The 12,196-nt window shown below is 43.9% G+C and overlaps 2 non-coding genes across 2 annotated transcripts; both read left to right on the top strand.

Moving 5' to 3' along the window:
• Nucleotides 1-5,902: 5,902 nt before the first annotated feature.
• Nucleotides 5,903-5,983, top strand: trnI-CAU. The gene has a single exon. It is a non-coding gene; the product is annotated as a tRNA-Ile (tRNA).
• Nucleotides 5,984-6,719: 736 nt separating this feature from the next.
• Nucleotides 6,720-6,791, top strand: trnE-UUC. The gene has a single exon. It is a non-coding gene; the product is annotated as a tRNA-Glu (tRNA).
• Nucleotides 6,792-12,196: the final 5,405 nt, after the last annotated feature.

The following is a 12,196-nucleotide window of genomic DNA, read 5'->3' as shown; positions in this document are numbered from 1 at the left end:
AATCATACCGCAGCGCCTGCCTATAGAAAGAGAGGCTTCCCTAGCTGCCTCGTACTTTTCTTTCCAGTAAAGGATTTGCGGCTTCCTTTCTTGAATACTTATGACGGAAAAAAGGGGTTAGCTCCTTCTCTTGCTACCGCGTAGTGGGCTGATGCTTTTCTGACTTCTTCCCCCTCTCATGAAAGTGCTACCCTCAGATTCACAATGGAAGAAGGGATTACTATTTGGAAGAATTGCAAGGCTCAAGATGACATTCTTTCTTTTGGCTCAAAGTCGCATCGCAAATTCTTTGCGCCTCCGTTTTAGAGTCCTTCCTTCCATATGGATGGTCCTACTTCTGTTAATTACGGATGGTCCTACGGATAAATCCTCCGGACTACTTCCCTCCATATGGATGGTCCTACGGATAAATCACCTGGACCTTTCTTTGGCCCTGCGGACGTAGGACCCTGGACCTTTCTTTGGCACGTAGGACAGCTCATTAACGATAATGAAAGAAGAAAAAAATGGGAATGAAAAAGAAAGAGGTGAATATGGGAGATTGAAGACTAGTCCTTCGCGGAGGGAAATACAAGAAAATGCTAGGTTTTGCCCATAGGGAAGTAGCAAGAAATCATGAAAAATCAGTCAATAAAGTACTTTTATCGTAGAATATCAATATGAGAAAAAGTCCTATTTAGAAGCAAAAAAGCCGGGAAATAGCAATGAAAGAATCATAAAGGGATAAGAAATTCACATAGTTTGTGAAAACTTTTCTAATGGATAGTCCTACGGACGGAGAAAGAGAGGTCTATTCTTGATTCCCAATGAACAAGGTTATGAAAGAATAATGATTCTTGACTTTTCAATTCTCGTTAATGAGCTCATTTTCTTTGATTTACTACACTTCGCCCCTTATTTATGAAATATGATTAAGCTTGATAAAGTCCTTCGCCTAATTCATACTGAATCATATAGATTCTGATAGTTTCAGCTTTCTCTTTCTTTATTTCTTTCTTTTCCTTTCTCAAACCCTGCGCCCAAAGTGCGAGGCCGTCAGTGGCCCTTCAAGATATACAGGCGCACGCGAAGCCGGTCCACGTCTGGCAGAGTATCAATCAAGCGATGGAAAAGAAGAAGTTCATATGTCAAGAGGACCAAAAAGCAAAGATCTTGAGGCGCAAAGAATTTGCGAAGAAGGCTAGGGAACGAACATATGATCCGCGCCCACTCCGCGGGGAAGGTTAGAAGTTGACCCACTGGGCAAGGCGCGAACGAACTACTTCTTTATTACTTCCAAACTCGTTCCGGATCCCCCGAACTTATCTACTTCGAGACCAATACTTCGGAGACTTAGACTAATCAGTCTCGACCAGATGAGAGGGGAAGGTATGAATAGGCTTTCAGTCCCACTCCGCGGTAGCATCGAGAACAAAAAGGCTAGACTGCTGGAAAAGAAAGAGTCATCCGTCTAAGTCCCCGAAGCTAGGGAGTCAGCGATACCGCCTCAATAAGGGCTGATTGGAAGCCTCAAAGATAGGATTGAGTACGCAGAGAGGGTAGAAGGAGCCCTAAAGTCATCAGTCTCAGTTGCCGCCGAAATAGGGAACCCCACTCGGGGAGAAAGGGAAGACCGTTAAAGGGAAGATCCGAAGCTTATAAAAACTAAAGTAGGGTCTCGGCATATCTGATTATTAGTTGGATAGGTCAGCTCGACAGAGAAGACGAGGTTATCATATCTTTTCAGTCTTCGGTCTGAATACGACTTTTCTAGGAATAGATGTGTGAATAGGTCAACTACTTACTTTCATTCTCTCTTTCGGGATCTCCGTCTTGCTACTTTGTTTCGGGATCGCTTAGTCTCGGTTTCATAGGCAGTACGAATCTTTCATAAATCCGTTGAATGAAGCAAGTGCTCAGTTGAGGCTGCAAGGGAAGTCGATGTCATCAGGAGAATAGGAGAGACTGGATAGGGTAGAGAATATCTCTTCCGGGATCTCCGTCTTCTTTCTATTAGAGAATATCACTCGGAAGCAAGGGAATGAATAAGAAGAATGGGAAGACTTTCATTCAGGATCCCTAGGGACGAAAGGTCAGACCCAGAGAAAGAGGTGAAAAGAATATTGACCTCGACAAACAAGGGGCTAACCCGGGGGGATAGGCGGGATATAAAGCAGAAAAACCTATTTCTACAAGAAGGAGCATTCTCCTCCTTCCAGAGCTCGTGCCGTAAGGTCTCGGGTCTTGAAGTTGAGGAAGAAGTACTATTCTCATCAGTAGGGGAGGCAGGGACCTCATCCAGAGTCAGAAGAAGCCTTGGGCGATAGTAATCTTTGTAATAGGATTTCTAAAGAATAAAATGGGTGGAGCGCTAAATTGAAGAGTTCTTTCTTTTCCCGCGGGTATCTAAGTCTATCCTCTCGGTATGAATAATTCAACTTATCCCCGCAGTTGATTAAGTTTCATCTGTCTTCTTTCTCTTCGTATGAGATAGTCTTTCCGAAGCTAGAGGAAGAGTCTATCCCGGACCCCCATTATTAAGCTACGAAGGCCCCATAAGACAGGGATATTCTTAGTCTCATCACTCTGTATTCTAAATGGCAAGTAGCTTTCTTACGAATCAAGAGCTGTGCACATTTCATATGCTAACCAAGGCATCCTTATCTTGGGACTGATTTCGGAATTCTCTTATCAGAAAATCGGGAAGCGGTATTCTCAGTTGACGAGGGAAGATCCAGATCGGAATCAGTCGATCTTCTTTCAGAGTGAAGAGTTCCAGTTCGATCCTTAGAAGGAAGACAGGGTCTATCCAGTATCGGATATAGGGAATTCTTACAAGTGCTCTTGACTATGTAGGACGCAGCCGGGAAAAGGATCGGAACGCCTATAGAGAGGCTAAGGCCTCCCTCTATTTGGTCTCGCTACGCTGTCTCCAACTCGGTCTTGCTTCGACCTACTAATTGAGAATGCTTAGAATTGAGATATTTGCTTTGTGATAGTTCCCTCTTCGGGAAAGAGATCATTCTCAGTCTTCTTCTATAATAGCGGCACAAGACTATCCACTTGGGTTAGCAACTGCCACAGCGGCTGCCACTGACTCTTCTGAAACTGAGTGTGAGATTGCTTCTTCTCTCTCCCGGAAACTATTCAATACTCAAACCTCTTCCCGTCTTCCTACTGCATTCCGAAACTAAGTAGATAAGAAGACTGCGATCGTCTCTGATTTGACTCGACTGATTCATCACCTTATTTCTCTCGTCGACCCTATCCATTAGAGAGAACTCGGTCGACTGGGAATTCCCTGGTCCCCTACTTCTGATGTAGAAAGAGATAATTACCTTATACGAAGATGAAAGAAAAGAATTTCTGGTCGTCCGGTCACTCTGGTCCGGTCCCAAGCAAGTCTGATCCTAGTAGCCTTCTTTGGAGAGTCTGTGCCTAGCCGTATTCTACGAGCAGGCTTCGAGTTCTCTCAAATTCTTTGAGCCTCGTGCACCCCAAAAATAGGCAGATTTGTCGATAAGCTTTCCGTGAGACTTGATTCTCCTTCTCGTTCTCATTCATACCTTGTCTACGAGACCGCTCCGTCAATATTCTTTGAACCTCCCCAAGGCCGACTCCCCCACTAATAATCAGAGTTATGAGACTGAATCCGGGAGAGCTGACTATGAATGAAAGAGAGAAAGCTAATATGATAAGAGATTCTTTCTTCTTATTATAATACGAGATTATGGAGTTCATTCTTTCTTCTCCAACTCATTCCTCTTCCGAGACTTCTGCTGATACAGTCTATTCACACCGCGAGTCAACTCCAACTCAGTTTATTATGGTCTTTGTCTCCAAGCTACCCTCCTCCTATATCATAGATAGCCGATCTGACTCATTAGACGATCCTCTGAGCTTTCTTCTTTATTATCAGAATCTGATCCCACATAAATTCAGGCTTGAGGCTAGGGTGGAATTCCTCTTTCTCTTACTCATTCTTCTGAGAATTCCGAAGTAAACTCTCTCTCTCTCGCTTCGGGAAACTTCTAATTCCAAGTCAGACTCCCAACCGAAGCTTGTTTTCAAGCCATGAGGGTACTCATAATCTACTCTATATTTTTCAAATAATAGCTTGGCAGCTCCAGACCCGTACTAATTCTTCTTCATTCAGTTCCGCGGATCCTTCATCTTCCTTCCCTTTTTTTTGGTCTCTCTTCTTATAAGATTTTGATGATTTACAAGACAGAAAAAAAGAATATTGCGAGGAGCAAAGATCTATGGCCCAATTATAAGGGGTCCAGATGCGCAATGAAATATGCGTTGAGTGCGGAGTCTGAAATCTGGGTTAATATGGATAGTCCGGAGGACCTAACGGAGTTGAATTACAAATTAGCGGCTCGACTGAGATGGAGGAGAGGTGCAAAGAATATTGAGAAAGAATATTGAGAAAGAATTTGAGAGGACGAAGGACGAAAACCAAAATCAGAGCTATCCAAAACGCAATATTCTTTGCCATATTAAGCGTAGGAGGCCCATATTGCGAGCGTCCTTCTCCTTAATAATTCCGGAGGACTATGAAACCTATTCCCCCGCGTAGTGGGCGTGCGCGATCCCATCCCTCTTTCTTCTTATGGGGCCTTTGTCCCTTCTTGTATTGTACTACTTTCTTAGTCTACCGCTACGTCTTCCTTCACTTTCTTTTTGCTTCGCACCTTTCTTTCTCTTACGTCTTTATATACAAGAATATTCATAATCGCTTTTCAACAAAGCAACTTCCACTGAATCGGTCTGGGACCAGACCGTGGTGCCCTTCACTTTCCGACCTCCTCAGCGACGGACTCCTTTGTTGGTTCACCTTGTTATGGATGGAACCGCTCCGTCTTCCTTATAATTGGATAAACAAGTCCTTCGGACGAGTCAAAAGTCTTTTTTTCTCACTGCTACGACCTTGAATCAGCCTTTTCTTTTAGCCTTGGAAATATGGGACAGAGATCTAGCCTTTTCGATCGATCGAACAAGGGCTACTTCAACAAAAGCTGAAACTAGAAGACGAAGAGCGCCTGCAGCGACTCCTGAAACGGCTCCTGCAATGGCGGCTACTTTTTGTTACAAGGGAAATGAAGAATTGAGAATTTGGCGACTTAACTTAACCCAACTAAGCTGCAAAGACTCCTCCCCTTGTGTAGCGGCGGTTGTTTACAGTCGCTTTGTGACATCCCAGATCCTGCGCCTAGAGCACGGTTCTTTGCTTTCGCCCTTAATAAGCTCTTTTCCGCCATAGGCAAGATGGAAGAAATCACGTAAAATCAGCGGACTTACTCCTTTTTTCCTTTCTCTATAGTAGAGATTTACGAACAAATCTCGTTCAAGAAGAACCCCTTTTACCTCACACAAATCAAAGATGAAGCTTTTATGCTTTTCTATAAAGAAAAGAGAGCAGCGAGAACAAGCTAGCTCGACCGCGGGAGGCATGAGTTCCATCCCTCCTAGTTGGACCGGGCACAAAAAAAGAAAGTAGTACCGCTCCCTCAGGAATATGGATCAAAATCAGTCCCACTATTTAAAGTAATAGTATGAACCTCGCAATATTCTTTGTCAATATTCTTTTCACCTCCATCAAAGAAAGGTCCAGGGTCCGGAGTCCGCAGGATTTATCCGTAGTCCGGAGGATTTATCCGTAGGACCATCCATATGGAGGGAAGTAGTCCGGAGGATTTATCCGTAGGACCATCCGTAATTAACAGAAGTAGGACCATCCGTAATTAACCGAAGTAGTCCGGAGGACTTTCCGTAATTAACCGAACTTTGCGCCTAGCCTTCAGCATAATCTATTCAATGCGCCTGTCTGTCCTTCGGACCTGTCTTATGGCGCCTCGCAATATTCTTTGCACCTCTCCTCTTTCCTCTTCCCGAAGTGAGCGAATTGCATGTAGAGATCGGGCTTATAGTTTCATTGCTTTCAAGGTACCGCTCATAAGGGTGATATTCTAGGTTCGAGCCCTACTAAGCCTACCACCCCTTCTCTGAACCTGATACAAGGCAGTCGAAGTCCCCGATCGGTGACGCCTTGAAGTTATTCAGGAAATGTAGGAAGAAGAGGAGAGCATATTCCAACCTTCCCGATACAGGATAGATAGATTGCGTGGAAGACTCAATCAAGGAAAGAGAGAACAAAGAAGAGAATGGCGATCAGAATTTGAGTGACTCTCATATAAGGATAGGAGTTGGGGAATGATAGATCGTCTTGACCCCTAAAAGCTCTATGAATGAAATACCCGATCCTTTCCTGTAGGTCGTTCTAACCTCTGTCTCAAATCCTCGATTCGTCTTCAATTCCTTCCCTCCTAACCGGATAGCAGCTGATAACCTCTTTCATCATACTAACTCTCAGTCTTCCTCTGCCCTTCTTTAGTGGAGCCTTTCTTTCCGCTCCCTCAATCATTGATTGTAATAGTCTTTCATTCGCAAAGATTCATAATTTATGGGCTTCCCGAAGAGTACAGAAAGACGCATCATCAGAGCTTTCTTATCTTCTTATATCTATTAATATCTTCTTATTTCTTTCGTAATTGAGTCGAGTGAGTTTACGAAGGGGGCGTGGTTGCTGTCTCATCGGTGGGGGAAGGGGGGAGGACCCGCTGAATCAGAAATCGCCAAGATTCAGACAAAGGAAATCGTCGAATTGCGTATATCAATCAAAGGAAGGACTTCTATTCTCGGATCCCACTACTAGGTATATGAAGAATGGCTTTTTGGTCCCTTTCGTCCAGTGGTTAGGACATCGTCTTTTCATGTCGAAGACACGGGTTCGATTCCCGTAAGGGATAGGTACTAATTCTCGGCCGCTTTTAGTCTGAATTGCTGAGTGATCGCTCGCTATCTGCCTTCAAAAGGTGGTCCGTCCTCTCTCCCAGCAAGCAAGACGAGATCACCAGTAATGGACTTTCTTGAATTCTTTCTTAGCATCTCTTTTCATAGATTGAAGAACCTCCAAATTGAACATCAGAATTTCTCTTTTTTTCTAAGTAGAGCATTTTCAGGTAGAAAACGAAAGGTAAAAGAAGTGAACTTGAGCTCAATCCAACACAGACCGACCGTAGGACAAGACCCATTTGATTTAGATTCCGGTAATACGGGTAGAGATGCGGATAGTAATTAGACCTATCATTTACAAGCTTGCATGAGAAAAGAAGAACTCTAACTCCGCAGCAAACCTTGTCAATTGTTCTGCTCTCAGGATGAATTCATATTCGAAGCGGAAAAGACGCATCAAATTTTCGCAAATCATATTAAGCTACGGAGGCCCCATAAGACAGGTCCGAAGGACTATCCATTAGGGGATTTGATGAGAGGCGCAAAGATCTATGGCCCCCAATTATAAGGGGTCCAGATGACTATCCATTAGGGAATTTGAGCGGAGGCGCAAAGAATTTGCGATGCGATTGAGGCGCAAAGAATATTGCGAGAGCCTAACGGTCAATGAAATATGAGAAGATGAGATTCTTTCTTTTAGCAAGGAGCAAAGAATATTGCGTGGAACTTGAACGAGTAGGAGGACTTGTTTTTATCCATATTAATGAGGCGTCTTGAACCGCGGAAGGAAAAAACAAAGGTGCAAAGAATATTGCGATTTTTGATTCCGTCCGAAGGACTATCCATATTAACCTGCGACTGAGGACGGGGAAATTCAGGCTCAAAGTAGAAGTAGAGAAAGGATGAATACTCTTTTTTTCCTTTTCAAAGCAGACTTAGGAGCAAAGAATATTGTGCGAAGTCCTTCGCCTCCAAATAGTAGGTTCTAGAAGGTTCTAGAAAAGGAATAAGCGTCCTCCTACGCCTCTAAGAAAACTATGGAATCAAAGTCCTCCCCTTCTTATGCTCCGCTCCTTCCAAAAGCTCAACAGATTCTCCGCTAGACAGCTAATAGTGCTGTTGGGAGTCCCCAACGAGTATCCTACGCCCCCCACTCATTCATTGCTTGTGAGCCATTCCCCGATATGCCGCTGGGTCCATCAAGTATGCCAAAAGGGAGGGACTTTGTTCTCCGTCGAATGGACCTCGTCTCAACGAGTTCTTTCTTGAAGGGAAGCAGTACTTAAGGGGTCTCAGTGGATCGGACTTCTCAGAAGAAGACTCCTCTTATTATTCATATCTTGATGAGGAAGCAAAGAAGCAGAGCGGTATAACCAATTTCATTTCATAGACCGAGAGTGAAGAAGGAGACTTCTGTCTCCGCCGGACAACCCCTCGATCCTTATTGGTCTATTCGCACCTTTAGATCCTATTTCAAGAAAACCTATTTAGATGCTCTTGTCTAGCTTCCTTCCTTATATTCATCTCTTCAAACTCATATCAAGAGTTTGCTCTTGTGGTTATCGCCTCAATGAACAAGTCAATATTCTTTGAACCTCTCGGACGATCTCTTTCCGTCGGCCTCATTCAAGGTTCTTAATTTATGGTAAGAAAGAAGCTCAGACATCACAATCCCTTCTGCCTCGCTATTCGCCTGGGTCTTACGATCTCTAGCTCAATGCTTAGCTTATCCCTATATACTTATCAATCTTCTTTGATCCTCAACTCTTGAAAGAATCAAAGCTACTGCAAGGAGAAGAACGGCCTCAATGAAAAATCAAGGTCATCTTCAACCTTTTTTTTGATGCGCCTCAGTCCTATCCATTAGACTGCACCTGGTCTCTCCTCAGACTCTGGGCAATCCGCTGAACTCCTATGCCTCTCCTGGGTCGATCCCTCAAAGTAGGCCTACCGCTCCGTCTTCCTTAAGTCCGAGATCTCCTGATTCTGACCCGTCTTCAATCTACCATATTAACCTCTTTCTTTTCCTTCACTTTTCTGGGACTCCTTTTCATGTGAATTCATGGGTTCAAAGGTTCAAAGAATATTGACCTTGGTTTGCATCCTTTTTCAATGCAGGTTTTTGGCGAAGACCCAATGGACATTTTAGTGAGAAAAGACCATAGGCTGAATGGAAGAAATCGCGTCCATGGGGCATCCTTTTCTAGTTTGATACTTTCTAAGCCCTAACCACTTTTCGAGGTAGAATGTCATAATTTGGACCTGCAAGAAAAGGTCTTCTCGAGTGGGACATAAAGAGAGATAAGGGCTATTTGCCTGATTCGGCGCCCCGTGGCGAGTCTACTTTCTTGTCGTCCTTCATGGAATGAGAATTGACGAGATTTTTTCATCCTTAATTGAGTGCATTCACGAGATGAAAGGTATAAGAAAGGACTGCTACTTTAGCTCTTTCAACTAAAGCAAGGGATGACTCATACTCATCTCTGGCAGCCCTCTTCCCTCCGACGGTCGAGCCTTCCTTCCGGAGGACTCATTCTTCTTTTGTCTTTCTTCTTCTTCCAAATGAGTAGGCGGTCGACTTCTTACGTCTCCTTGCGTGAAAGATGTACAATACAATAAAGGGCCTTTTGGCTTTCATCAATCCATGGGCGAGATCTGAGGCTGGTGTATTTCTTCATAAAATGGGCAAGCACATTGACATCTTTCGATCAGACGACAATGAATAAATAATCCTTTCATGAGGTCTTACGAAAGAGATCTAAGGAAAGAAATGCCCTACTGATCAACGGATGAGGCCACCTCTTAAACAAGAACGGGGACATCAACGTACTCTGCCCTTTGGGATAGCATTTCTTCCTCGGGCACCCCTCATCCTCTCTCTCCCGCGAAACTAATAAGAAGAAGAGCTTTATAGACAGAAAGAGTCAACTGAAAGAGCACTCTTTATGAAGTTACCTTTAAGACTCTTGAAAGTCAAGACCTCATTATGAATTTCTCATAATCGCTTTGCAAGAAAGCTACTTCCAAGATCTCTTGCTTCATGCACAACCGCTCCGTGGGCCAGAATAAAGGGCCATCTCCGGAAAGAACCTTTGCTGCGCCCTTACCGCTACGTGGGGTAACCTTCCCTACCTTTCAAAGCACTACTTTTCTTTTCGGGTCAGAATGACCTACAAGATCCAGTCCGGAGTGCCAAAGAAAGGTCCAGGGTCCGCAGTCCGCAGGGCCAAAGAAAGGTCCAGGTGATTTATCCGTAGGACCATCCGTAATTAACCGAAGTAGTCCTACGTCCGCAGTCCGCAGGGCCAAAGAAAGGTCCAGGTGATTTATCCGTAGGACCATCCGTAATTAACCGAAGTAGGACCATCCATATGGAAGGAAGTAGGACTATCCATCCATATTAACCTTTGGTCCAGGCGCAGGCGCAAAGAAAGAAGCTCATTAACTCGAATGAAAGAATCATTATGATTGAATCACCCATAACCTGGAGGGAAATCCAGAATAGACCCGTATTTCTCCGGACCAGAAACCATAATCAAACTCTGTTCATTGATTTTACCTGTCCTAGGAGTTCTTCTTTCATTGCGTTTTCCCGGCTTTTTTGCTTCTAAATAGGACTTTTTCTCATATATATATCTAACGATAATTGTCTAATTTTGACGGATTTTTCATGATTTCTTGCTACTTTATAGGCCCAAAACCTAGCATTTTCTTGTATTTCCCTCCGCGAAGGACTAGTCTGAAATCTAGCAGATTAATCTGAAATCTAGCAGATTCATTTTGTTTTGAGCTTCTTTCATTATCGTTAATGAGTTAATTATTCTTTTCTTTTTTTCTTGACTTTTCACAGGCTCAATGCAATTTGAGCTTTCACCGCTACGCGTAGGATAAATACGGGATCAAGTGCTTGTTGAAAGGCTCCGCTGGATAAAAGAAAGGCGCAAAGAATATTGCGAAGGTGCAAAGAATATATAGAATGAATTCCATCTCTCACTTTCAGGCTAGGTTTTTTTTCTCATACGAGGGTATAAAGGCATTAAGGAAGTCATGATTCAACGGGCTTGCGGGGAGAAAGAAGACTAAACTCTTAGCAAGGAGTGGATATGAACTGGGTAATTCTAACCCCCGTCTTGCTATTTTCCTGTGGAGTTCTGGAGACTGAGATAAGGCTTGGCATTTCAGTAGATCAATCATCGCATGGTCTCTCTCTTTCTCAGCTCAAGTATGCTCTTGACATACTTTTAGAAAGAGGGATCCTTGACTGCGGATCCAAAGGTCAAACTTCTACCCCCGCCCTTGTCTGATCCAAGCGGGGAATCGGCCCAATAAAGAGCATTAGGCTCACGCGGGTCCCCACCCAGTTTCATTGAAGAAGGCGCGCCCTGGGTCATTTTTCTATCTCGCCTATAGCCTGAATTTTTTTTCATTCGCACTAGCGCAAAGAATTTGCGTCGAGGTTCGATCAATCCTTGGATTCTAATTTATTCATGTCCCAATCCAGAAAAGTAGGCTAATCAATATATAAAGACTTCTCGCAATATTGCGCAACTGCGCCCCACATTTAGCCTTACAGTCGAGCCGTCAACTCCTACAATATCCAGTTCTTCCCGCTCTTGTTCTTTGATCCTCAGCCTGAATTATATTGCCTTCCACTTCAAATTTAGGCGAGCCTGAGCAATATTCTTTGCGCCTCTCTCAAATTTCATTGATCCTAACGTCTGCAGAAGTCTTTTTTGGAATCAGACTCGTCCTTCCGCGGTCCGAAGCCTTAATTTGATCGACTCCTTATTCCTTATGCTGCTCGCAAATTCTTGGCTCTCTGCAGAAGTCTTTTCGATAATTCAGGCTCAAGACGAGCGCCATAAGACTCCTTACTATTTTAGGGATAGTCAGCTGGTCCGAAGGACTGACCGCAGAGGTTAGTTGGAGCGGTCCAGATGACTTCTTTATCAAGCTTAACCTGTCGTCCTTCCACTCATCAAAGAAATCGAGACACCGGTGGTATGCGTCATCAGAAGAGGGAGAAGTGGCTCTTGGAATTTCAGTCTTGGAGGAGGAGGAGAAGTTCTTGCTTATCTTCGGGAATGAGTTCCCAAGCCGCGGTCTCTTATTGGACTCTTTTCTTCTTTTCACCTCCCCCAAAATTACCGGGATTCTCAGATGATTTACGGACCTCGCAATTCTTCTTCGCCTATTTTTTGTATAGAACTCATACAATATCCCTGTCTTATGGAGCCTTGATTCTGCCCTCCTCAGGCTGGATAAGTCCCACTATTTATGTTATGAGAGGGATAAAAGTTCAAAGTAATAGGTTGATAGTCCAGAGGACGTCCTGGAGGCGCAAAGAATATTGCGAGAGCACTTTCTCTTTTGATGATGAGGCGCAAAGAATATTGCGAAGGAGTGCAAGTGCATAGAG

Source organism: Cucumis sativus (assembly GCF_000004075.3).
Source record: "Cucumis sativus mitochondrion chromosome 1, complete sequence".
Classification (NCBI taxonomy): domain Eukaryota; kingdom Viridiplantae; phylum Streptophyta; class Magnoliopsida; order Cucurbitales; family Cucurbitaceae; genus Cucumis; species Cucumis sativus.
Note: the sequence above shows the minus strand (reverse complement) of the source record. Positions and strands in the feature narration are given on the sequence as shown.